Source organism: Scyliorhinus torazame, chromosome 17, assembly GCF_047496885.1.
Source record: "Scyliorhinus torazame isolate Kashiwa2021f chromosome 17, sScyTor2.1, whole genome shotgun sequence".
In the NCBI taxonomy this organism is placed as follows: domain Eukaryota; kingdom Metazoa; phylum Chordata; class Chondrichthyes; order Carcharhiniformes; family Scyliorhinidae; genus Scyliorhinus; species Scyliorhinus torazame.
The window spans coordinates 105,706,966-105,732,779 of record NC_092723.1 but is presented as its reverse complement, the minus strand read 5'-3'; the positions used below and the strand labels follow the sequence as shown (position 1 = coordinate 105,732,779).

Genomic DNA, 25,814 nt, shown 5'->3' with positions numbered 1-25,814 from the left:
GGAAGTTACAGAGTTATTGGAATCCAGTGGATTCTTTAGTAAAAAAAAAAATCACAATGGGCCAAATAGCATACTGTGTTGTAAACCTCTGTAGGTCTATGTGCAATGTAAAGGCTTAATAGATATGACATAGAAGATGATGAACTGACACCAGTCAGTCGTGGGTTAGAATTTTGAGAGTCTGACCCATGACTAACTAGTGTCAGTGGTATAACATCATCTACATTATGTATTAGCGGATTATGTATTATCAGGGTACCACTTAAACCTCTCAACCCCCCCCCCCCCCACCCCATCAAACACACCAATTAGAGGGTCCTCAAGCCTCCCGCACCCCACCTCATGAGGTCAAGGCACCCCTGCGCACGATCCACGGCATGGGCAAGATGCCACCCAGGCAGCTTGGCAGTGTCAGCGCCCCTGCCTGCCTGACAATGCCAACTCGGAACCCTGGCCTTTCCAGGATAGCACTGCCAGGGGACCAGGATGGCAGTGCCAGGATGGTATTGGGGGCCAGGGTACCACGCCGGCTGGAGGTCTCCGAGACGAGGCCACGCCTTGGATAACTCCCAAGTAAACATATCAAAGTGAGCCTAACTGCACACTTGAATATGCAAATCTGGTTCACGCCCAGTATGGGTGAGATCCAGATTGCGACGCCTTACGAGATCTCACAAGGCGTAACAAGCATCGTAAACCTTGCAAGAGGCCACAAGCATAATTTACCAGCCTCATCACATCCCGAGTCAGGCTCGATGAGGCCGTTATATCGCGCACAATATCTCTCCGCTTCGAATGGATTGTGTGGAACAATTGTGTGGAACAAACCTCATTCATCATAATAAACAAATGGAATACATCAGCAGTGGGTTGGTACATTTAAGACAGCTGGGTGGATATTTCAGAAGAGATTGGAAGGAGGTTATGAAAATACAGTGGTATCAGACACTTTGTACACTCTGGAACCAGATATGATTTAAAAAAAAAAACAATCCTATATATTCCCCTCCCTGCTGCCTGTGAGGATAGCAACTGAAATGGATTATGGGTTTGGTTAGTCCAAGTCTAATTCACAGTGATCAGAGCCACAACAAAACTGCATACAATTGAGCAAAAGTTAGCAATCCCACTCAGTGAATACATGAGGTTAGCTGCTTTTGGACGTAGACAGATTCATACTGATGCAGTGTTCTGAAACTATGGTTAAAACAATTATTTAGGCTAATTACTGAGAATGTGATGAAGCTGTCTCCACGAGGAGCTCAAGTGGACTGGACACTGTGTCCGCATGGCTGAAAAGCATCTCTTCTGCCAGGTCCTGTTTTCCCAAATCTTAAATGGTCAAAATTCTAGTAGAGGACAATTAAATGATTCTCAGACACTCTGAAGTTCTTCATGAAGCACGACAGCACTGACATGAATGACTGGAGAAGCTTCCTGTCAGTTGTTGGAACCGAGAACAAGCTGTCCATCGAGTTGCATCACGCTTTGAGTCACAACATCTTAAATGATGAGGCAGCGTGGTGCCAGAAAAGGCAAGAAAATTCTGCACTCTGAATCCCACTATCTCCTGGGACATCCTTCCCCATATGCCCAAATATCAGTGGGTCAAGAACTGGCCTGTTCAGTCACACGAAGACCCGTGGCAGAAACTCAAGATCATTAATTGGCATCCTCAAATCAAGGTACAGCCACAACAATGTTGACAAAATGGTGATGAAAAGAAGAAAAACAGTGCAACCCATTCACCTGCAGCAATATCCCACATCTTGATGAACACAAATCACCTAAAATAACCAGATAGGCTAGCTCCCAGTAGCTCCCAGTGGCTCTGATCACTGGATGAAATGATTTTACATAGAAACACACATTAGAAGCAGGAGATGACCATTCGGCCCTTCAAGCCTGCTCCACCATTCATTATGATCATGGCTGACCATCAAGTTCAATACCCTCATCCCGCCTTCCCCCAATATGATGCCTTTAGCCCCAAGAGCTATATCTAATTCCTTCTTGAAATTACACAACATTTTGGCCTTAATTACTTTGTGATAGTGAATTCCACAGATTCACCACTCTCTGGGTGAAGACATTTCTCCTCATCTCAGTCCTAAAAGGTTTACCCCTTATCCGCAAACTATGACCCCTAATAATAGACTTCCCCACCATCAGGGGCATTCTTTCTAGCCTGACCAATCCCGCCTTACCAATCCCGTTAGAATTTTATAAGTTTCTATGAGATCCCCTCTCACTCTTCTAAACTCCAGTGAATATAATTCTAACTGATTTAGTCTCTCCTCATATGACAGTCCCGTCATCCCAGGAATCGGCCTGGTAAACCTTCGCTGCACTTCCTCCATAACATGAACATCCTTCCTCAGATAAGGACACCAAAACTGCACACAATACTCCAGGTGTGGCTTCACCAATGCCCTTTACAATTGCAGTAAAACATCCCTATTCCAATACTTGTCATGGGAATGTCACTTTAAGAAATGTTTGTCTGCTCAAGTGGCTGCAGTGATGTCAGAGTGTGGGTGGAGCTGAACTCTGGCTCTGCTTTTTAGTTTTGCTTTGAGGGACAGCTTGGGTGTGTGTGTTTTTTGGTTTTGTTTGTGTTGGAGCTGAAGCCAACCAACGAAGGTGTAATTTTGATCTCTCTGCCATCTAAAGACTATCTCTAGATCATTTGGTGAATTCAGAGTGCTAACTGCTCTCAGTAGAGAATTTAAGCCTGATGTGCTTCTGTAAAAAGGATTTTTGTCTTATAGATGTTAAAAGGAAAGTTTAATGATTACTTAGAGCGTTGTATTCTTTGGGGGGTGTATTTGAATTGATGGTTCCCAAGATGTTCACTGTATGTTTTAAAAAGGTCAACTGAGTTCATAGAATAAACATTGTTTTGCTTTAAAAATTACTTTTTAGAGTTGTGCTACACCACACCTGTAGAGTGGGCCATGTGCTCCCCATACCACAATCTAGTAAAAGTCGTGGGTCAGGTGAACTCCATGATACACTTTGGGGTTCTCCAAAACCTGGCATATAGCATACTCAAATGCTCTCGCTATGAAGGCCACCATACCATTTGCCTTCTTTACTGCTTGCTGTACCCGTGAGCTTACTTTTTGCTGAATATCCATCTCTCTCAATTTACTCCCATTCAAATAATAATCTGCCTTCCTATTTTTCTTTCCAAAGCAGATAACCTCACATTTATCCACATTATACTGCATCTGTCATGCATATGCCCATTCATTCAGCCTGTCCAAATCCTGCTGAAGCATCTCTGCACCCTCACAGCTCACCCTCCCACCAACTTTGTACCATCTGCAAATTTGGAGCTAGTACATTTAGTTCCCTCGTCCAAATCATTAATATATAATGTGAACAGTTGGGGTTCTAGCATAGATCCCTGTGGTTCCCCACTAGTCATTGCCTGCCAATTGGAAAAAGACCCATGCATTCCAATGTTTTGCCTCCTGTCTGTTAACCAGCTTTCTCTCCATCTCAAGACACTATTCACAATCCCATGTGCTTTTACTTTACATAGTAATTTGCTGTGTGAGACCTTGTTGAAAGTCTTCTGAAAGTCTAAATACACCAGACCCACTGGTTCGCCCTGTCAACTCGACTAGTTACATCATCAAAGACTTCTAGTAGATTTGTCAAGCATGATTTCCCTTTTGGAAATCCATGCTGACTTTGCCTGATTATACCTGCTTCACCTGCACATCTTTGGACTGAGGGAGGAAACCGGAGCACCCGGAGGAAACCCACGCAGACATGGGGAGAATGTGCAGACTCCGCACAGACAGTGACCCAAGCCGGGAATCGAACCTAGGACCCTGGAGTTGAGAAACAACTGTGCTAACCACTATGCGGTACTGCCCACAGTTCCGTGTTTTCTCTGTACCTCCTTTTTTGAATAGTGGGGTTACATTAGCTACCCTCCAATCTGTAGGAATGATTCCAGAGTCTAATAAAATTTTGGAAAATGACTACCAATGGATCTACTATTTCTAGGGCCAAATCTTTAACTCCTCTGAAATGAAGATTTTCAGGACCTGCAGATTTATCCACCTTCAATCCCATTAATCGCCCCCAAACCATTTATTTACTACTGGTTGATCATCCCTTTTCCGAAATGCTTGGGGCCGAGTATGTATCGGATTTTGGAATATAATGCATCGGGGCCTGCACGCGTGCGGCGCTTCAGGCTGTGCAGCGTTTCGGGGCCTGTGCATGTGCAGTGCGCCAGGGCGCGTGCACTTTGTCTGGGAACCTATTCAGAGTCTTGTGGGATTTCCCACTTGTGACATCACATTAGCACTCAGAAAATAGCGGGATTTGGGAATTTTTTGATATTTCAGATAAAGGATGCTCTACCTGTAATACTAATTTCCTTTAGTTCCCTACTGAAACTAGTGTTTCTCAGAACTTCCGGTACATTATTCATGTCTTCCTTTATGAAGGCAGATGAAAATTACGAATTTAGTTCCTCAGCCATTCCTTTGTTCCCCGTTATGAATTCCCCCCTTTTCTGTCTGTAAGGGGTATTTATTATTTTTTAAATCATTTTTTTTCTCTTTACATACCTATAGAAACTCTTAGTCAGCTTTTATGTTCCCCGCTCGCTTACTTTCATATTGTATTTTCCCCTTCTTAATCAATCAATCTCTTGGTCCGCCTTTGCTGAATTTTAAACTGTTCCCAATCCTTAGGTCTATTGCTTTTTCTTGCTAATTTGAATGTCATTGCCAAATCTCTCTTATTTTTGTTATATTGTAGCCATGTAAAATGGCTGCGTTCCGATTAATCTGGCCAAAACCCAGTTTAAAATGGCTAACCCGAAAGACTGCTGGGAAAAGCAGCCAAGAAGACACAAGCAGGCAGCTGCAGACAGGTTTGCATATTCAGCTCTGGGAACGTAGCCCAGATCGATACTCAGGGCTATCAACAGCCCTTCAACCCAGGTATCCGCAGTTTCATTCAGGACTGTTTACACCTAATCAACTCAGACATCCACAGTTAAATCGGCTATCCCCAGGAACAATTGCAACATATTAGCAATTGAATACCAGGCCAGACCTGTCGGCGCCTGCAGTGGCCGAAACAAAGACAGGTGAGCGACCACCCCCGATCGAGGAATCGCCTCACCATTGGACACATTGACCCCAGAGATTGGGGACAGAATCAATCACTTGGGACTCAGGGTCAAGGGCCGCCCCGGGAGGCGATAAGCCCCTGGGCCCTATAAAAGTAAAGGTCCAAGTTCAGATCTCTCTCTCTCGCATCTTCGCCTGCTCGAGTCCTTCGGAAGACCAGCCACCGGTAGCAGTAAGTTTGAATCCAACGATCGCTATCCGGTAGAGACACCTAGCCACCGACCTGTAGCAGCCCTTTTGAATCCCGCGGGCCAGATTTGATTGGACAAGCCATTCGTTTCCCTGACCTGGTGGGCTCTTCCTAAGTTAAGTATTGGCCAGTAGTGATAGGTTTATTATATAAATAGTATTAGGGTATTAATATTGCTTGTTGTATATAATAAATGACCATTGTTTTAATCCTTAGCGGTGTGCTGTGTTATTAATCATAACCTAAACTTGAACCACATGGCGGTATCATAAAGATACCTGGCGACTCATGAGCAAAGGTGACCTAAACAGAGCAAATAGAATAAAGCTAGAAAGAGCAACAATATCCCAGTTCCAACTCCCACATCGTCAACCATTCTTTTGTTCTAATAGTATTCTATTGCTCTATTTTTCCCTTGCTTGAACAGTTTTCCATTTTTAACCCAATGACTTTAAATGAACAATGGACTAACAAATAGCAAGATAAATCAACGTTAATGACAGAAACATTTTCTCAGTTCCCTCATGCAATATCCCAGTGGTTTACCCAACCGTAGTCTGCAAAATAATCTGAGCAGATGCATGGGTGCGGTAAGTATTACTGCACCATGCAACCCAGTCATGAGTTCAATATGGAAGGTTGCAAAAGTTAATTGATTAACTGTGAAAGCTACTCAATTGTCATAAAAACACAATTTGTTCACTAATGTTCTCTTTAAGAAAGAAAATCAACCACACCTCCCTTGTGCAGCCTGTGTGTGACTATGTGGATTAGATTTAATGACTTTAAGAAGCTTCGCAATTTTGGCAGAACTAGGGATGAGAAATAGTCACAGATTTGCTGTTATCCACATTGCAAGAGCCAATAAAAAGGGCGGAGCCGTCTCTCAACAAAACAGCTGCACATAACACGTGTATGCTGCAATATAAGCTATCGATGAATGTACAATTAAATATACCTCACACATCTCTTAACATTTAATTGGAGCATCAGCATAACAGAGTGGGTAAAATAAGCAGATGCAACTGCAAGGTCAGTTAGTGCACTGCCTACAAATGTGCCCTGGTAAATTTTGAACTGAAACTCAAAAAGACGGCTCTATTTTATACCAAAAACAATTTAGATTTGGGTTAGCTAACAAGTCTACAGTTGAGATTAGGTTTATGCAGACTTCAATCTTAGGGACTCTGATCACTTTAGTGAAAAAGAGAACCAGTCTGAAGACAAAAAAGCTGCAACTTTTGACTATCCTTTTTTAAACGAGAATCAATTGTCACTCTGGAGCAGTGTTCTTCAAACTTTTTTCCAGGGACTCATTTTTACCAACCGGCCAACCTTCGGGACCCAACCCGGCCGACCTTCACGAACCACGCCGGCCGACCTGCGCGACCCACCATTTTCTCTCACCTTGTTTGCTGCTGACAAAAATGGAGGAAATGGTTTTGGGTCCCTTTGGCCCTCGTACACGCTCCTCCAATGGAACCTGTTGGATGAAGATGAAGCCTTCCGGTGTCGGAAAGTCCGTCCAAAGTTTTGCATTTTTTTCCTATAAAGTTATATCAAATAAAACCCCACCGTACTCGTAAAAAAAAAAATTTTTTTTTAAATGAATAAAATAAATGAATAAAACCGCCCCGAACTTGTAAAACAAAAAGATGCGGCCGTTTTAAAAAAAAAGCGGACACACTGTGCATGCGCGCCGATGATCTGGCACGCATGCGCAGTGCGGCTGCATTTTTTTAACATGTTCGCGGCCATTTTGAAGGCCGCTTTACCAACAGCCAGCTGCTGCGCGCAGATTTACGTGATCGGGAGCGCCGCGACGGACGGCTCCGCGACCCTCCTGGCACCCGCCCGCGAGGCGCCCCCCCGAGTTTAGTGACATTAGCACCATGCTACCGGAGGGCTGTTCCTCCAGTCACCAGGTCGAACAGTTTTCCCCCAACTAACACCAGCAAAGTAGGTTATTTGATCACATTTTATTTCTGTCTGCAGGACTTTGATTCTAAGTAAAGAAATTTATAGGGTGCGATGTGTTGCGCCCGGCGCAGATCTGGGGCCTGCCGGTTAAATTAAATCAGGATCCGCACCAGACGCGAATCAGTTTGCTATCTAACCGGCCTGCACCCGGTGGCGGTTCAGAAACCTGCCCAAACGTGGCATTGACACCATTTAAGAGCAACTTCATTTTCATTAGCGAGATGCAAATCCAATCTAATGGCCGCTCCCGGGATTAAACTGGTTCCCCAGCGAGGGATCATGCGGGCACCTTCTAGCACTCCTTTTTTAAAATGGGAAGCTGACGTAATCGCTGCGGAGCAGGACTGAGGTGGTGAGTAGCCATTTCCAATCCCTGGCATGCAGCCAAGGTGCAGTGGAGCTGCTGCCCCAGTGCTCCAGGTGGAATGGGCCTGGTCGGGGTGCTGGGTGTCATAGGTTGGGGGTCCCTAGATGCACAATTGATGGCTATTGCTAATAAGGAATTGGCGCTGTTAGCTGTGAGAGCACTTCACAGTTGCAGGTTGTATTTGTTGCTGCTAGTGGCTGTAAATGACTGGAGACTGCTGTTGCTCTTTCCTTCCTTTTATGTAGCGGGAAAGGAGGACAATTATATTTCTGCTGAGCGGGACCTAGGTGGTGAGTAGCCATTTCGAATCCCTGGCATGCAGCCAAGGGGCAGTAGTGCTGCTGCCCCAATGCTCGGTGAAGGGGGGGGGGGGGGGGGGGGGTGGAGAAATGGGCCTGGTCGAGGTGCTGGGTGTCATAGGTCTCCCCTGGGCTGCTGGGGTGAGGGGTTTAGCATCTTCGGGGCATATAAGCCATCCTCCAATACTGTGTATACCTCTAACAGTGGCCATGACAGCTGCTGCCTGTCTATCCTACCAATCACTTCCAGGACAAATTCCTGGTCTTGGGCATAAGCTGTGAGCAGCCCCAAGCTGCACACAGTTGATGCCTATTGCTAATGAGAAATTGGTGGTGTTAATATGAGAAGACTTCACAGCTGCAGGTTGTACTTGTTGCTGCTGGTGGCCTGGAGGCTGCTGTTGCGGTTTCCTTCCTTTTCTATAGCAGGAAAGAAGGACAATTTTTTTTCTAAGATATCTGGGTCCTGGAATCCCAGGCTCTGGGGGACGTAGGAGTCCAGAAGGTAATCCAGTTTGAAGCAAGACACTGCAGAACCTGGTGTGCGACATTGATCCAAATGGGCCACCAGATGATGCCATTGAAGAAATGCTTTTGCAGATCGCTGATACTTTTGTATGTAACTGGCATGTCATCACAGGTTAAACACGCTGGAAGTCAAGGATGTTCAACTGTACCTTGAATACCAGTGGAATATGGGTTGTCAGGATTTGGTTCCGGTGAGATTGGGCTGTGTGGAAGGGACTGCAAAGCTGTGGCTCCTTGACAGAGAATGGTACTGATACGTGGAATAAGTAACACATTGATGGACAGATAATTTCTATGACAAACGTTTGGACATGATAAAACATTCTCAGGCTTATCCTCCGTTTCTTTTGAGGGACCTGCAAGGGGTGGTACTGCGTGTTTGAGTTTTGTGTGTGGAAATTAGCTGATATTGCTTTGTATTGGTACCAGTATGGAATGGTGACGTTTCCTTGTTGTTTAATGGTTAGTGTACTATGCGGAACGTTACGTAATTGATTTTCAAATCTTTGTTACTGTTGACTGTTTAATAAATAAACAAAATATTCTCAAGTCCACCTGCATCTGGGACATGTCCCTCAACGGGTGAGGCCCTCAACCATGGCCGACACTGACTGAGCCATGGCTTGTACACCACCATTCAGGTGCTGATGTCGTGCTCCAGGCTTTCCACTGCAATTGCCATCCTAGCAGTGTTGGCCTCTGTGCCGCGCATTACCAGCGCCATCTGTGTCTGCATCAGCTCCGGAATAACCTTGCCCAGAGGCTCAGCATCTGACTGGGATCCAGTTGAGTCCAGTAGAACTCCCGACTGCTGACTCCCTCAGATGTTCCTGCCTCCACCTGAGGTGTATCAGCATCTGTGTGGTGCTCAACAGATTTTGCCCCAGAAGCCTATCCACTGATGTCAACTACCGAGGTGTGTGACTCTGCATTGGTGGAAGATGAGGGTGATAGCTGTGACGCCTGAATGGTGGTCTCCTCAGAGTTCTCCTCCGTGGTGTTTTCATGGGTGGTGGTGGGTGAGTGCAAACCCAGGTGGCCCGGTCCCATCAGGTGGAGATCCTGCGAGAGAATGGACGTGGTCAGTGAGAGGGAAGGATCATTTTGTCTGACATAAACAACTCATTTGAGGCAGGTCATCTGGGTGAAAGGGCAGTGGATCCTCACGTCTACAGTGCAAGCCAGCCTCGCTGTCGGTGACTGCTCTCTCCGCAGATAACCCCACGAGCGCGAGAGCCCGTTCCTTAAAGGTGGTGACGAGTCTCATATCTGGAACTCAGCTGAACGTTTGGGCCCTTTCACGCATATTATGGGCTAACCTCTCCTGCGGGAATAGAGAGGGGGCTTTGTGAGTCGCGTGTTTGATGCATCTGGGTGGTCTGCAGCAGGTGGAATGTTTGGGTACCTCACACAGACATGGAGCGGTTGTGCTGGTGGGTGCCAGTGCGTACTGGGACACAAACGCATTGATCAGATGTGGAGAGGGGAGAGGTATCAGCCACCAACTGATTGGGGGATCAACCTCGAGATCAAGGGGGTGGAAGGCAGAACTGATATCAGGAGACCGGTGTCAACTTACCCTTGCAGCTTGGTGGAGGTTGTTGGTCTTCTTCCTCCACTGTACAGTGGTCCTTGTGGTCACGCTGCCCGAACAGACGGCCGCTGTCACTGCCTCGTCCTCAGGGGAACAGGATGCCCTGTCTCGCCTCCATGGCATACAGAAGTCTGGCCTAGTCGCCATCCCAGAAACTTGGAGCGAGTCTGTGTGGTGCCATGCATGTGTGCTGACTGGGAGAGTTGCATTCAAAGGCAGCTCCCTCTTGTTAGCGGGGAGCTACTGGGCGCGAGTCTGACAAAGCGGGATAACCAGTACTGGCATGAAGCGCGTGGGGGTTCATTTTCGGCAATAAGTGTCATTAGGGCCACGATCTCACCGGCGCGGCCGTCGGGAATCTCCCAGGAAATCGCGCCTGATATGACACTCTGAACGTTTTTTGTTAAATTGTGTCCATAGTATCCTAAAATATGAACAAGACCCTTTTTTTGCATATTTAACTTGATCCAATAGTTATTTCATTACAGACTGGGGTGGGAGGGGGGCGTTGGTGAAAGAGAGAGAGATATCAAAAACATTTAGGACCAATGTGACAGCAGCCTTGTCCAAATAATCTTCTGAATGTGGTCCATGCAAAGTACCAGGATGTCAGATCAGGCCTGCCATGTAAATGAGTTTGACATCTCTACTTGAGGAGAAATGGAGGTAAACATAGCACTGGGTATGATGCAGGATAATGGAATTAGTTTCAGAGTGCAAAGAGTTGACACAGAAACAGTGGACCAAATGGTGTTCTTCTGTGACATAAACACGAGAGAATTTGAACCCATTTCATTCAATCTTTTCTCACAGCACAGCCCTCTCTAATCCTAGGAATCAAACTAGTTTATTGCTCCCCTTCGAAGACAAGATAATCCTTCCTTGGATAAGGAAAATAAAACTGTACACAGTAGTCCAGGCGAATATGTATAATACCTCTACCCCCTCTCCCAACTGGGTATTTGAAACATATATTGGAGGAATGTGTGATGTAATCTTCAAATAAACAAACTGAAAAAGGCAAAGAATGTTCAGAGTTCAAAAGTAGATTAAAAACTTAATCAAAATAAAGCTTTCAGCCCATTGTACCATTGACTTGTTTACCTATTCAAAGTGAAATTGTCCCGAAACTTTATATGAACACTCTTAAAATATTCAAGTACCTGAAGTTTGTTTTTTGGCAAATGCCCTGTAATAAAATGGGTTTGTATTGTGAAGCCATAAAAAAGGTTACATCATCAATCTATAATACCACACAGAATATAACCTGCTTTTAATACCATAGTTCTACTGTTCAAATTGTTGGACTACACCCATTGTATACATTCTTTTGCCGTGGGACCATTTCAAAGGAACTTCATAACAGAGCTGGTTTTAAGATGGATGTAAGCTGCATGGAGACAGTCATAAAAATATGAATATCACCATTACATATCTTTAAATATTATTTCTCAAATGTTGAGGTGTTGGGGAAATCAAAATTACTTCCACCACAGTAATAGTTAATTATTTCTAAATTTAAAAATGTGTGGCATAAGTAGGAAATTGGTAAACTATCATTTTTATGTAGCTGCTAAAAGCAAAGTCTAACACATCTATGCTTGTTTTTTTTATGAATAGCATTTTGGACTAATGTTTTTCTTTATAAAGTTTTTAAATATAAAATTACATATCCTGGGTGAACAGAAAACTTGCTTTCTGTTCACCCTGATGAAAGCTGCCCACAAAGCTTCCGTGGCTAATGTGCAAAGACCACCTCTATCCTAACATCTGATCCAACACTGCAGCCTCTATAGGAGATCTGTGACGTGTGTGTGCCTGTGAAGAGTAATGAACAGCAAGGCTCTTCACCCAGACTGAAGAATCCTAACTGAGATACACAAAATCTAAACCAGGATATATAAAGCAGGAAGTATACTAGATTTAAATCATGTATAGAAAGCAAAATAAAAACCTGCAAAAAACAGTTGGTATTAAGACACAAGGCAGAACTCACAGCACTGTGGATCCGGGTGCGATCCCAGCCCCGGGTCACTGTCCGTGTGGAGTTTGCACATTCTCCCCGTGTCTGGTGGATCGCACACTCACAACCCAAAGATGTGCAGGTAGGTGAATTGGTCACGCTAAATTGCCCCTACATTGGAAAAAAATAATTGGGTACTTTAAATTTTTTTTAAAAGAGACAAGGAGAAAAATATGTTTTTACTCAATCTACACTTAAGTCTAAAGGAACAGGACTTCTGGCGCAGCGACATGTAACAGCCAACCGCACTTTAATTGGCTGCTGTGCAGGTCCCGATTCTAAGGGCTTTCCTGCCCTTTTGTGAATTTTTTGGGGAAGCAGCCGCGTCCATCACTCTCAATTTGGTGGCGGAAATGATGGCAAAAGAACATGAGAATTATGGTGGGGAGATGGACAAGCAATTCCTGAAGTATGGCCCGGAGATTAGGGTATAATTTAAAGTTATGGTGGAGGAGGCTCTGGGCGCAGTCAAGGAGCAGCTGGGGAAGATGGCTAAGGCAGTAGGCGAGTAGGCTCAGAGGTTGAAAGACGGGGAGGCTTCATCTCACTACGAGGATTGACTCATGTTGCTGGAAGCACAAATGGCGATTGTTGGTGACAGAAATAAGGGCCTCAAGGCGAAACTTGATGATATGGAGAACAGGTCCAGCGCATGAACCTGAGGCTGGTTGGTCTGCCGCAGGGAGTCAAGGGCTTAAGTCCGACCAAGTACTTCTCTGTAAAGTTCTCTCAGCTGATGAGCAGCGAGGTGGTATTTGCTGCGCCAGAGCTGGACAAGGCACGCCAAACCTTGAGGCAGAAGCCATGACCAAATGAGCCACCACGTGCAGCGATCATTCGGTTCTAGTTTCCAGAGGAAGGAGCGAGTCCTGGATTGGGCCAAGAAATGCCGGAACATTGAGGGATGGTAACATGGTGAGAATTCACCAAGATATTGGAGTGGAACTGATGAGGCAACGGGCGGCCCTCAATAAGGTGAAGACGGTCTTGGACAATCGGGGAGTGAGATTTGGGGAAGTACACCCTGCAAAGCTGAGTCACGTCTGACTGGAAGTACTTTCATTTCGAAACTCCGGAGCAGGCGGAGGATTTAAAGATCATGGACATGGTTTGAGGGATGCAAGTGGGCTGATGGCTGGTTGGGGTTTTACTCTTCAGGTTTATGTTGATATGAGTTGGGTTGGGGTTATGTTCTGCTCTTTTTTCATGTTTACTCTTGTACATGGGTTTAGTAGTTGGTAGGGGATTGTGGGGGGGGGGGGGGGGGGGTCCCTGAGTTTAGGGTTTGCTTTAATGTGGGTGGGAATGAAGAGCAGATGGAGGGACGAGCTTGGGGCAGGAGCAAAGGCGGTGGGTGATTAAGGAAGAGGTAAGGCAGCGTGGGGGAGGAGGGGCATAGTGCTACCACTAGAAAATAGGCTAGTGAACAGAAGTCAAGTGGAGGTTGGGGCTGCGACTTGATGGGCCAGTTAGGTTAGTCTCTATAGGTCTAGGTGTGGGAGGTGGATTGGGAATCATTGGCGAAGCGATGGGAACAGTGGTCACTGGAAAACACGAGGCCCGAGGGGGCCCAGTCAAAAGAGCACAGGTTTATGCTCAATTAAAGAGTCTGGTGGCCGCGTGATGTTTCTCCAGGAAGATGTAGTCTGTTGCCACTGACCTAGGGATCTGCGCAAGGATCTCAGGTGCTATCCAGGATGACATTTTGAACAATGTTAATGAGGAGGTCTCACCTTCGATATTATGGGAGGCACTGAAGGTAGTAATTAGGGGAGAAATTATGGGCGGGATTCTCCCATTGCCGACGGTGAAATCGTGTTCGGCGATTGGCCAGAGAATCCATTTTTATGCCGAAATGTGGGGGCGGCGGCTCTTTTTCAGATGCTCCACCCCCTCAAAATCAGCATACTCAAGGAGTACCAGGGGGGGGGGGGGGGGCCAGAGAGGGAGATTGTCAAGATTAGGACTCAGGATGGGGGACTGGTCTCGGTTCAGGAGAAGGTGCATGAGATTTTTAAGGCCTTCAGTTCTGAATTGCCTCGGGATGGGAGGGATATGGTGGAGTTCCTGGGGTAGTTGGAGTTTCCCCAAGGTGGGGGAGGAGTTACGAGAAGAACTAGAAGCGCCGTTGGAGTTGGAAGAGATCAAGAAGGCGCTGAAATTGGTTCAAACGGGTAGACACCAGGGCCCGATGGATTTTCTGTGGAATCCTATTAAGAGTTTTAGACCAACTAGCCCCTTTGTTGTTGAGATGTTCAGGAACTCCTTGGAGAGAGGTGCTCTGCCACAGATGCTGGGGCAGGTGTTATTTCCCTGCTCCTGAAAAAGGACAAAGAAACCGCAGACTGTGGGTCACATTGTCCGCTCTCTGTTAAATGTGGATGCGAAGGGGCAGCACGGTGGCGCAGCGGTTAGCACTGCTGCCTCACAGCGCCGAGGACCCGGGATCGATCCCGGCCCGAGGTCACTGTCCGTGTGGAGTTTGCACATTCTCTGCGTGTCTCACCCCCACAACCCAAAGATGTGCAGGGTAGGCAGACTGGCCATGCTAAATTTCCCCTTTATTGGAAAAAATGAATTGGGGTGCTTTAAGTTTTAAAAAAAAGAAAAAAAATATTTTTGAATATGGATGCGAAGCTTCTAGCTAAGGTGTTGGCATTAAGACTGAAGTCTCGTCTTCCAGAGGTGGTGGGGAAAGACCAAACAGGGTTTTGCAAAGGGGCGGAGGTTGACAGCAAACAGGAGGCGGCTGTTGAACTGGGTGCTTACCTCAGGGGAGGGCCGGGTTTCGGAGATCATAATTTCATTTGTGAACACGGAGAAAGCGTTCGACCGGGTAGAGTGGGACTATCTGTTCGAGGTACCAGAGAAATGTGAATTCGGACTGGGCTTCGTAGCATGAGTGCGGTTGTTGTATGCGGTACCATTTGCCAGTGTTTGCAATAACAAAGTTACTTCTGAGCCTTTTTGTTTATACAGGGGCACCAGGCAGGGATATCCAATGTCCTCTTTGTTATTTGCATTGGCAATAGAGCCATTAGCTATGGGGCTGAGGGCTTTGAAAGCTTGGGAAGGAATAGTTAGAGGTGGGGTGGAGCATTGGGTCTCGCTATACACTGACAATTTGCTGTTACACGTTAGGGATCCAGAGGAGTCAATGGGAAACTATATGGGGACCTTGCAGCACTTTGGGGGTATTTTCTGGCTAAGCTAAATATAGGAAAGAGCGAATACCTGGTGGTTGGGGTACGGGGCGGAGAATGGAGGCTTGGTGGATTGCCGTTCCAGCTAACAGGAAGTCATTTTCGGTATTTAGGGGGTCCAGATAGCAAGGGACTGTGGAAGCTCTGAAGGTTAAGAATAAATAATTTTTATTAATGTCACAAGTACGCCTACGTTAAACTGCAATGAAGTTACTGTGAAAATCCCCTAGTTGTCACACTCTGGCGCCTGATCAGATACACCGAGTGAGAATTCAAAATGTCCAATTTACCCAACAAGCACGTCTTACGGGACTTGTGGGAGGAAACCGGAGTGCCCGGAGGAAACCCACACAGACACAGAGAGAACATGCAGACTTCACACAGACAGTGACCCAAGCCAGGAATCGAACCCGGGTCCCTGGCACTGTGACGCCACTGTGTTATTGTGCGTTGAACTGCACAAATCTGATAGGGAAGGTTAAGACAGATCTGCAAAGGTGGGACAGTCACCCAATCCCCAGCTGGCTGAGTGCAATTGGTTAAGGTGAATATCTTGCTCAGGTTGTTATTTTTCAGTGCCTCCCTCTGTTCCTGCTCAAGGTGTTCTTCAGAGAGATCGACCAGCTTGTGACTGGGTTTATTTTGGCAGGTAAGGGCCCGAGGATCAGGATGGTGCTCCAGAGGGGGATACAAGCAGTGGGCTTGGCTTGGCCAAACCTTCAATGTTACTGTTGGGCGGCCAATGCTGAAAAAGTATGAGAGTGGTGCGGGGCTTCGGACGAGCTGTGGGTCCGGGTGGAAGAAGAGTCTGTGAGTGGGGAAAGCCTGGAAGCATTGCCAATGGTGTTGCTCTCAGTGGTGCCAAAGAAACACTCTACTAACCCAGTGGTAGTAGCCACGTTAAAAATTTGGAGGCAACTCCGTCAACATTTCACTTTGAAGGCTGCCTCGAGGCTAGCTCCCATCTGTGCAAACTAGTTATTCGAGCCTGCTAGATCGGATGTGAAGTATAGAGAGTGGAAGGAAAAGGAGTTGAAGAAGGTGTGAGATTTATTTTTAGACGGTCAGTTTGCTAGCCTGGGGAAACCGAAGGGGAAATAATGACTTACAGATACTGATGGGTTCAGGTATCTCCAGGTGCGTAGCCGAGTCAAAAGGTACTTTGCATCCTTCCCGGTGAACCACCCTTCTACCTAGCTGAAGCAGATTTTATCCTGCTCAACGGATAGCGAGGGAGGAGACATGCTCGGTTGAGGGCGTGAAGGCAAAGTGGGCAGATGAGCTGGGGCCAATCTTAGAAGAGGAGGTTTGGAGCGAGACACTGAGGAAGGTGAACGCGACCTCGTCATGTGCAAGGCTGAGTCTCATTCAGCCAAAGGTAGTGTTTCAACCACATCTCACAAAGGTTAGAGTCGGTTTTTTGAACGGATGGAGATAGATGTGATTGGTGTTCGAGGGGGACAGCGCATCACACCCACATGCTCTAGTCGTGCTGAAAGCTGATGGGTTTCTGGAGGTCCTTTTTTGATACTATGTCGCCAATCCTGGGCATTGGGATGGAGCGTTGCTGCCTGGTGATGATTTTGGGGGTTTCGGATGTGCCAGAGGTTCGGACAGGGGCAGATGACCTGGTCCTCTGTCTCGCTTGTGACAAAGACACGGATCCTCTTGGGCTGGAGGTCGACTACACTGCAAAGTGCCTCATGCACTGCTCGGTGCCTTGCCGTTTTTGCACCTCGAGAAGGTCATGTTTACCATGAGAGAGTCGGTGGATGGGTTTTACCGTAGATGGCAGCGTTTATAATGTACTATAAAGAGCTGGTCACGCATTCCTGCCTCACGGCGCTGAGGTCCCAGGTTCGATCCCGGCTCTGAGTCACTGTCCGTGTGGAGTTTGCACATTCTCCCCGTGTTTGCGTGGGTTTCACCCCCACAATTCAAAGATGTTTAGAAGGATGCGGGGGGATCTTATCATAGAATTTACAGTGCAGAAGGGGCCATTCGGCCCATCGAGTCTGCACCAGCTCTTGGAAAGAGCACCCTACCCAAGGTCTACACCTCCACCCTATCCCCATAACCCAGTAACCCCACCCAACACTAAGGGCAATCTTATTGAGACATATAAAATTATGAAGGGAATAGATAGGATAGATGCGGGCAGGTTGTTTCCACTGGTCGGGGAAAGCAGAACTAGGGGGCATAGCCTCAAAATAAGGGGAGGTAGATTTAGGACGGAGTGTAGGGGGAACTTCTTCACCCAAAGGGTTGTGAATCTCTGGAATTCCTTGCCCAGTGAAGCAATTGAGGCTCCTTCTTTAAACGTTTTTAAGAAAAAGATAGATGCCTTTCTAAAGAATAAAGGGATTCGGGGATATGGTGTACGGGCCGGAGAGTGGAGCTGAGTCCCCAAAGATCAGCCATGATCTCATTAAGTGGCGGAGCAGGCTCGAGGGGCCAGATGGCCTACTCCTGTTCCTAGTTCTTATGTTCTTATGTGCAGGGTAGGTGAATTGGCCACGCTAAATTGCTGCTCAATTGAAGAAAATGAATTGGGAACTCTAAATTTATTTATTTTTTAAACTGGTCACTTTGGGGGGGGGGGGGGGGGGGAAATAGGGTGGTTTGGGGGGGGGGGGTGTTAGTGGTGAGGTTATAGTGTGGCAGAGGGAAGTGGGTGGTGGATTCTTACTGTTTAATTATTCTGTGCTTTTATGTGCTTTGAATAAAAATTGTCAAAAGTTATAATAAAAATATTTCCAAAAAAGTCTGAAGGAACGAGAACCTTCACTTATAAAAGTAAAGTTTCAGAGCCAAAGTTTTTTATGCAATTCCAAATTCGCTTACTCCTGAATCCATTGAATCCTTACCGTGCAGAAGGAGGCCCATCAAGTCTGCAACCAATCCTCCGGAAGAGCACTCTACCCAGGCCCACTCTTTTGCCCTATCCCCGTAAACCCACGCAATGATCATAGTCAACCCACCTAACCTGCACATCTTTGGACTGTGGGGGGAAACCGGAGCACCCGGATGAAACCCACGCAGGCACAGGGAGAATGTGCAAAAAAGGCCAAAATCAAACCCAGGTCCCTGATGCTGATGCAGCAGTGCTAACCACTGTGCCAAATTAATCCTAAATTTATCTGCCCCTTTTAGCGATGAATTAATGAGTAAGGAACCTTATTGGCGTATTTATTTCAGAGCTGAGTCCATTGGCAAGGACAGTTATAATGCATCTCGAGGAGGAGCAGAAGAGTATCTCTGATTGCAACACTGCTGCCTGATTTACACTATATCAATAACGAGTGCTGTTAGCTCCAGTTATTACTTACCCAAAATCTAGCCATCGAATAAAAGGACAGAAAAGGCAATTCAGACCAACTAGTCTATGCTGAATATTTATACTCCACACGACTCTTCCTATTCAGTCAAGCTTTCTTCAGCCTTTCAGCAGCTTATTTTGTCCTTTCAGCATATACGTATGTTCCGTTTTCTCTTACAGATTCTGCTCATTTCCTTTCAAAAGCACTTCAGCTATTTTCCTCAAGCCACTTCCTGTGGTAGTGGCACCTTCCACAAAAGAAATTCACCCTCTCTCGCATTTAGAAATCATTATTTTGTATTTATGGTCTCTAGCTTTAGGTTCTACCACAAGTAGAAACATGCTTCCCACAAGTGCTCAGTCCAATCTATTCAGAATTTCAAAATCTTTATCAGGTGCTCCTCTAAGTATTTGAAGAAAAATGCCCCAATTTGTTTAATCTTTGGCAATAGCTGTGATCTCTCAGTTCTGATACTATCCTTGTAAGTCATTTTTGCACTTATTTTATATTGTGATAAACATAACCGAGTGTGGTTTGGCCACGATCCTACACAAGTTTAACATAATTTCACTAGGTTTGAATTCTGCACTCCTAGAAATAAGGCTTAAAGGGAAATTAGTCTATCACTAATCTTATATGGTTGAATAATGCTGATAATAATCACTGTGCACCTGAAGAATAGCACCTCAACTTCTGTCCTTTCAATCTCTTGCATCACTGACAAATGGACTCCAGAGCTTAGGGACTGGACAATTGAAAGTGTCAGAGCAAACAAAGGTAATTAGGGGAATGGAGAGTTCTTGCAGGGTTACTGGGCTGGAGATCAGACAGTTAGAGAGAAAGAAGTGAGTCACAAGAGGGATTTGAACAGGAGCATAAGAATTTGAATTTGAGGTCTTGCTGCACTGGAAGGCACTGTCGGGCAGTGGGCTCAGCTGAAACAGAAGAACGGGATGTTGGTGTGAAGTGGACGTTGGCAGCTGTGTTTTGAATGACCTCGGAAGTTTACAAAGTATGGAAGAAGAGAAGTATAGGGATGCGTGAGGGTTTCATCAGCAGATGGATTAAGGCAGGAGCACTGCAGAAGATATAGCACTAGAAATTCACCTCAGTTAAATTTGCTGCTGTTATGGGCCAGGGTTTAGAAAACTCCAAAGTATATCATGGAGTTCACCTGACCTACAACTGTTTATTGATTTTGGTTACGATGAGCACAAGAGCCTGCCCTTCAGGTGTTATTCAACGCAAGTCTTAGGCGCTTTTAATCAAAAAACAAGCTTGATTCTACGAATTTAGTTAACATTTTTATAAACACGCACAGTAAGCATTTTTATCAAGTACAAATATAAATACCCCACACAGCTACAGTAATCTATTTGTAACCCTTAATGAATCCCCCTTAATTGTTCCAATTTAATAACAAGATCCAAGTAGAAACACAGTACCCCCTTTTCAAAGGAGTGGCCCAGCACACAGCACTCAAGACTTGGTATTGATACTCTGGTTTCCTTTCCAAAACAGCAGGTTTGAATTCCTTCCAGAAAACAATTATTTATTTTAAGTTATCAAGCAGTCTGGTAACAGCTTTTAAAATGAAGAGAGAGAGAGACAGGCCAAGATGCTTCTCTGTCTGAGTACAGCAGCTAAAATGTGAAAACGAAAGCAAAAACTTCCAAACCAGCCCAAAGCAAAAGTAAAACCAACTCCCAGAGCCACAACCCAGCTCCACCGGCACACATTACTGAAGTCATGTGATAAGATAAAAATATTTCATAAAGGGACAGTCCCATGACAGCCGCAGAGGTCGCAAACAGTTGATTCAAAAAGTTACCAGGGAGGGAGACAGAATTGGTGGCCAGGGAACACAATGTGTGGCTAAAGACAATGTCTTCAGTCTTCATGATAATAACAAGAGCAGATTTCTGCTGCGCCAAGACTGGATATTGGACAAGCAGCGTGGCAAATGACAGGCAGTGGAAAGGTTGACAGAGTGGTGACGAGGTCCAACTGGGTATCATCAGCATGCATGTGGAATCTGCTTTCAGATGAACAGAAATAGGAGGGGAGGAGAATAGATCCTTGAAATATTCCAGAGGTAATGGTGTGAGACAGGATAGAGATTCTCCAATTATGTCTTGCCAGATAAAAATGGAGTAAGGCGAGGGTAGACTCACTCAGCTGGACAACGTAGGAGAGGCACTGAAGAGTGTAGTCAACCATGTCAAAGATTGGAGACAGGTCAAGAAAGGCGAGAAGGGCTAGTGCAACACGGTAACATAGAATTGCAAGATATCAATAAAGGCCATTCCTGTGTTGTGGCAGGGAAGACAACTTTATTGGAGAGGTTCTTGTACTCAAGTGAATAAACAATCTGGAAGCAAATGCAGAGAACAGCAGTGATAGATGATCAGCTGGAATAATTCACAGGATCAGCACTGTTCTGAGTCAATGGAAGGGGGAGAAGGCTAGCAAGAGTTACTTCCAGTGGATACACACAACAGAAAGGTTGGCAAAAGGATGGGCAAACATTTAGCAGAATCAGTACATAGGAACATAGACAATAGGAGCAATGGGAGGCCATACGGCCCTTTTGAGCCTACTCCTCCATTCATTATGGCTGATCATCCAACTCAGTCGCCTAATCCCCCCCCCCCCCCCCCCTCCCCTTGCATATCCTTTGATCCCCTTCATCTACATCTAACCGCTTCTTAGAAACATGCAATGTTTTGGCCTCAACTACTTCATGTCGTAACGTATTCCAAAGGCTCACCACTCTGGGGGAAGAAATTTCTCCTCATCTCTGTCCTAAATGATCTACTCCTGGTCCATCCTCAGACTGTGGACCGTGGTTCTGGATACACTCACCATTGGGAATATCCTTCCTGTATCTACCCTGTCAAGTCCGGTTAGGATTTTGTAGGTTTAATGAGATCCCTCCTCATTCTTCGGAGCTCCAGGGAATACTAATTCAATATCACCTCATACATCAGTCACGCCATACCAGGCATCAGTCTGGTAAACCTATGCTGCACTCCCTCCAGAGCAAGAACAGCCTTCTTCAGATAAGGAGACCAAAACTGCACACAATATTCCAAGTATGGCCTCACCATGGCCCTGTATAATTGCAGCAAGATATCCCTGCTCCTGTACTCGAATTCACTCAATCTGAAGGACAACATACCATTTGCCTTCGTTACCACCTGCTGTATTGTATGCTTACCGTCAGTGACTGGTGTACAAGGAGGCCCAAGTTTCATTGCATATCCCCCGCTCCTAATTTATGGCCATTGAGATAATAGTCTGCCTTCTCATTTTTGCTGCCAAAGTGGATAACTTCGCATGTATCCACATTATACTGCATCAGCCATTCATTTGCTCACTCACTTAATGGTGTCATCTGCAAATTTGGAGATATTACGTTTTGTTCCCTCATATAAATATATATTGTGAATAGCTGGGGTCCTAGCACCGATCCCTGTGGTACCCCACTAGTCACTGCCCGTCAATTTGAAAAACATCCGTTAACATGGGACAATCCCTGTGGTACCCCACTAGTCACTGCCTGTCAATTTGAAAAACATCCGTTAACATGGGACAATGTAAGGTTGGCCAATTTAGCTAAAAGAATAGAAAAGCATAACAGTATTTAAATGAAGAGGGACTGCAGGTCAGAGTGTCCTTGTACATGAATCACAAAATGTCTTCACCCAGATACAGCAAATGGAAGGTTGGCCTTTATTACAAGGGGGTGGAGTGTAAAAACATGGGAAGTCCAGCTATAACTGTCCAAGGCATTGGTGAGACGGCACCTGGAGTAATGTGTACAGTTCTAGTCTCCTTACTTAAGGAGGGATATGCTTACATTGGAAGCAGTTCATCTGGCTAATTCCTGGGATGAATGGGTTGTGTAGCCACCTGAGTTGGCCACTTCCCGACTTAAAATGGAGAACCGCAAAGATTAAAGGGAAATTCAGACAACACAGGCAAAAACAAGCAAGTGCAGAAATCCTGTGTATTGGAACTTGCAAAAACCAGACAGCACTGAAACCGGCAGCCATCTGCATAGTAATGAGCGATTCCCAGGCACAATTGAAACACTTCAGGTGAATAAGGCCAAGCCAGACTCCTCGGCGCCAGCAGGAGCCAAGACAAAGGAAGGCCAACGGACATTTAGGGACCGCCCAGCGATCAGGGAACAGCTCCAGTATTGGGGAAATCGATCCAAGTGATCGGGACGCAGTCCAATCATTTGGAACCAGGTACGGGGTCCGCCCCGAAGGGCGGGAAGCCCCTGGGGACTATAAAGTAAAGCCCCCAAGTTCAAATCGGTCTTCTTGGCAGGGTCACTCAACAACGCGAATCAACCCGAGAGTGAACTGCCCAAGCGGCCACATCAACCAAGTAAGTCTCCAGTCAACGCTCGCTGTGAGATAGGCGCTCCTAGCTACAAGTCCATACCAGCTTTTGAATCCTGCAGACTCAGAACCTGAACGAAAGGCCATTTGTTCCCCTGACCTGGTGGGCTAATTCCGAAGCTAAGTATAGGCCTTTTAGAGATAGAAATAGTCTAGAAAGTAGAGTTATATGCATAAGTAGTGACTTACTGTATACAATAAATGCGTTTTGATTTGAATCTTACTAATTGGTGTTGAGTACTTGAACTTGAACCTCATGGCGGTATCATAAAGATACCTGGCGACTCTAGAGCAAAGGTTAAACAAACAGAGCAAATTACGAATTAAGAGCCAACCAAAAGTTAGCAACAGTTGTCTTATTCGAAAAGAATAAGGGGTGAGGAGAAACAACTTCTCTCAGGGGGTCACTTGCCTTTGGAGCTCGCTTCCCAAAGAGGCCGAGTTAGACAGAATCTTGATTAACAAGATAATCATGGCTGTGGGGAGCGGCAGGAAGGTAGAGTTAAGGCCACAAGCAGGTCAAGCACAATCTTATTAGATAACAGAATGGGCTCAAGACAGACTGGCTTACTGCTGCTCCTATTTCATATAAATTTAGAGCAAGATGAGACAGCTGTTGCTCATAAGGAAGCAGCCTGGTGTGACTTGATGGTGACGATGGTGAAGGGTTAAAGGAGAATAGGAAGCTGAGGGAACAATGAAGGTTGGTGTCAGGATTTGGGGTCCAGAAAGTGGAGTAATGACACGTCATTGAGGGCGTCTGCACCGATCAGGAATATCCAATTTTCCAGCACTTGGTCCATAGCCTTGTACACCTTGGCATCACAAGTGTACATTTAAATACTTCTTAAATGTTATAATAAATCTTCGAACCCAGGTCCCTGGTGCTATGAAACAGCAGTGCTAACCACTGTTCTCCCGTGTTATGAGGGTCTCTGCCTCCACCACCCTTTCAGGCAGTGAGTTTCATAGAATTTACAGTGCAGAAGGAGGCCATTTGGCCCATCGAGTCTGCACCGGCTCTTGGAAAGCTCTTGAAACTTTGTCTGATTATACCTGTTTCACCTGCACATCTTTGGACTGTGGGAGGAAACCGGAGCACCCGGAGGAAACCCACGCACACACGGGGAGGATGTGCAGACTCCGCACAGACAGTGACCCAAGCCGGAATCGAACCTGGGACCCTGGAGCTGTGAAGCAATTGTGCTATCCACAAGGCTACCGTGCTGCCTCTCCAGATTCTCACTCGCCCCCCCAACCCCCCCCCACCCAGTGAAAAAAGTTTTCCTCACATCCCCTCTAAACTTCCTGTCCCTAACTTTAATTCTATGTCCCCTATTCATTGATCCCTGCACCAAGGAGAAAAGTTGTTCTTGTCAGGATGACAGGAAAGAGGGAGAATAAAGCAAAATTCACCAGATGCTGGAAATGAGAAATAAAAACAAAAGTGCTGGAAAAACGCAATCGATCGGGGGGGGGGGGGGGGGGGGGTTGTAAAAATTGGGAAAGGACCGGTCCGAACAGGAATTCCATTTTAAGGTAAGCAAGACTAGTATCACTTATTTCCCCGAGTTTTACCACCACTTCCTTCTGGCGAGTTTCTGTGGAGAGAAAACTCAGAGTTAATGTTTCGAGTAGGTGCCACATTGGACAGGAAACATCAATTCAGTTTATCTCTGCACAGAGGCTGCCAGTCCGACAGTGCATTTCCAACACTTTCCGTGTTTTAATTCAGACAGGACACAGGGGCTGTGGTCTGGAGCAACAGCAAAGATGTGCCGCGGGACTCTCGGCATGGTGTGCAGATTGGGAGTGCCCGCTGCTTTCCCCTGCCACGGAGCAGGGGCAACGTGGGTCGCATTCAGCAAATGCCATCCCTGAGACGGTCACTCTCACAATGTCCTCTCTGTCCTGGCGGGAATGTCCCCTCTACCTGGATGTCACGGTCCTCCCGCGGTGATGGAGAGAGCCTTCACCTCGCTCCATCCACACCGCTCTCACTTTCTGCAGTCAGGGGCTCCCCGTCCGGGCTTCACTCTTCGGAATACCACCCCGGGGAATGGCTCCACCCGGTTCTACCTCACATAGTCTCTTACCCGCCGCTGCTCCCCGGCTCGAGCTGCTATTACCAGGCAACGCGGCCACATCGCGGCCCCTGCCTCTTCTCGCGAGAACAGGCCACCAGGTCACGTGCGGTGCCGTCGGCTCGGAGCCAGCCGCCCGGCGCCTGCGCGGTGCCGTGCGCTCTGGCGCAATTGCTGTGCTTGCGCGGTGCCGTCGAAGTAGGCGCCAGGCGTGGTGGTAATTGGAAAGTACGGTCAGTTCAGTCTGGTAAGTTATAGCTGTAAAGCAGTCAATAGGATAAGAAGGATGACCTTTCGGTGTTTACATTGAGGCGAGCACCACACCGGTTGAAAAAACCTGGACAAATGGCTGAGACCCTGAGCGGCGATGATGTCCTCAGGGACAATTCACGGCCTCTGCCATCTTTGGAACGCCAAACCTGAAATTAAGATCAGGTCAGGGGGAGAAATTATAAACAAAGAACAAAGAAACGTACAGCACAGGAACAGGCCCTCAGCCCTCCAAGCCTGCGCCGACCATGCTGTTCGTCTAAAAAATCTTCTAAACTTCCGGGGTCCGTATCCCTCTATTCCCATCCTATTCATGTATTTGTCAAGATGCCCCTTAAACGTCACTATCATCCCTGCTTCCACCAACACCTCCGGC

General features: G+C 46.4%; 1 protein-coding gene across 7 annotated transcripts in view; it reads right to left on the bottom strand.

Moving 5' to 3' along the window:
* The window catches only part of LOC140394042 (carbohydrate sulfotransferase 12-like), an 82,814-nt gene extending 57,555 nt beyond the window's left edge, over window positions 1-25,259 (bottom strand). For 3 of the 7 annotated variants that reach the window (XR_011935808.1, XR_011935809.1, XM_072480827.1), the window contains exons 1-2: window positions 25,018-25,174; window positions 12,120-12,257 (exon numbers count right to left, since the gene is read on the bottom strand). The gene's annotated coding sequence lies outside the window, so the exon portion shown is untranslated. The other 4 variants (XM_072480829.1, XM_072480830.1, XM_072480832.1 and 1 more) reach the window with 4 other exon arrangements.
* Window positions 25,260-25,814: the final 555 nt, after the last annotated feature.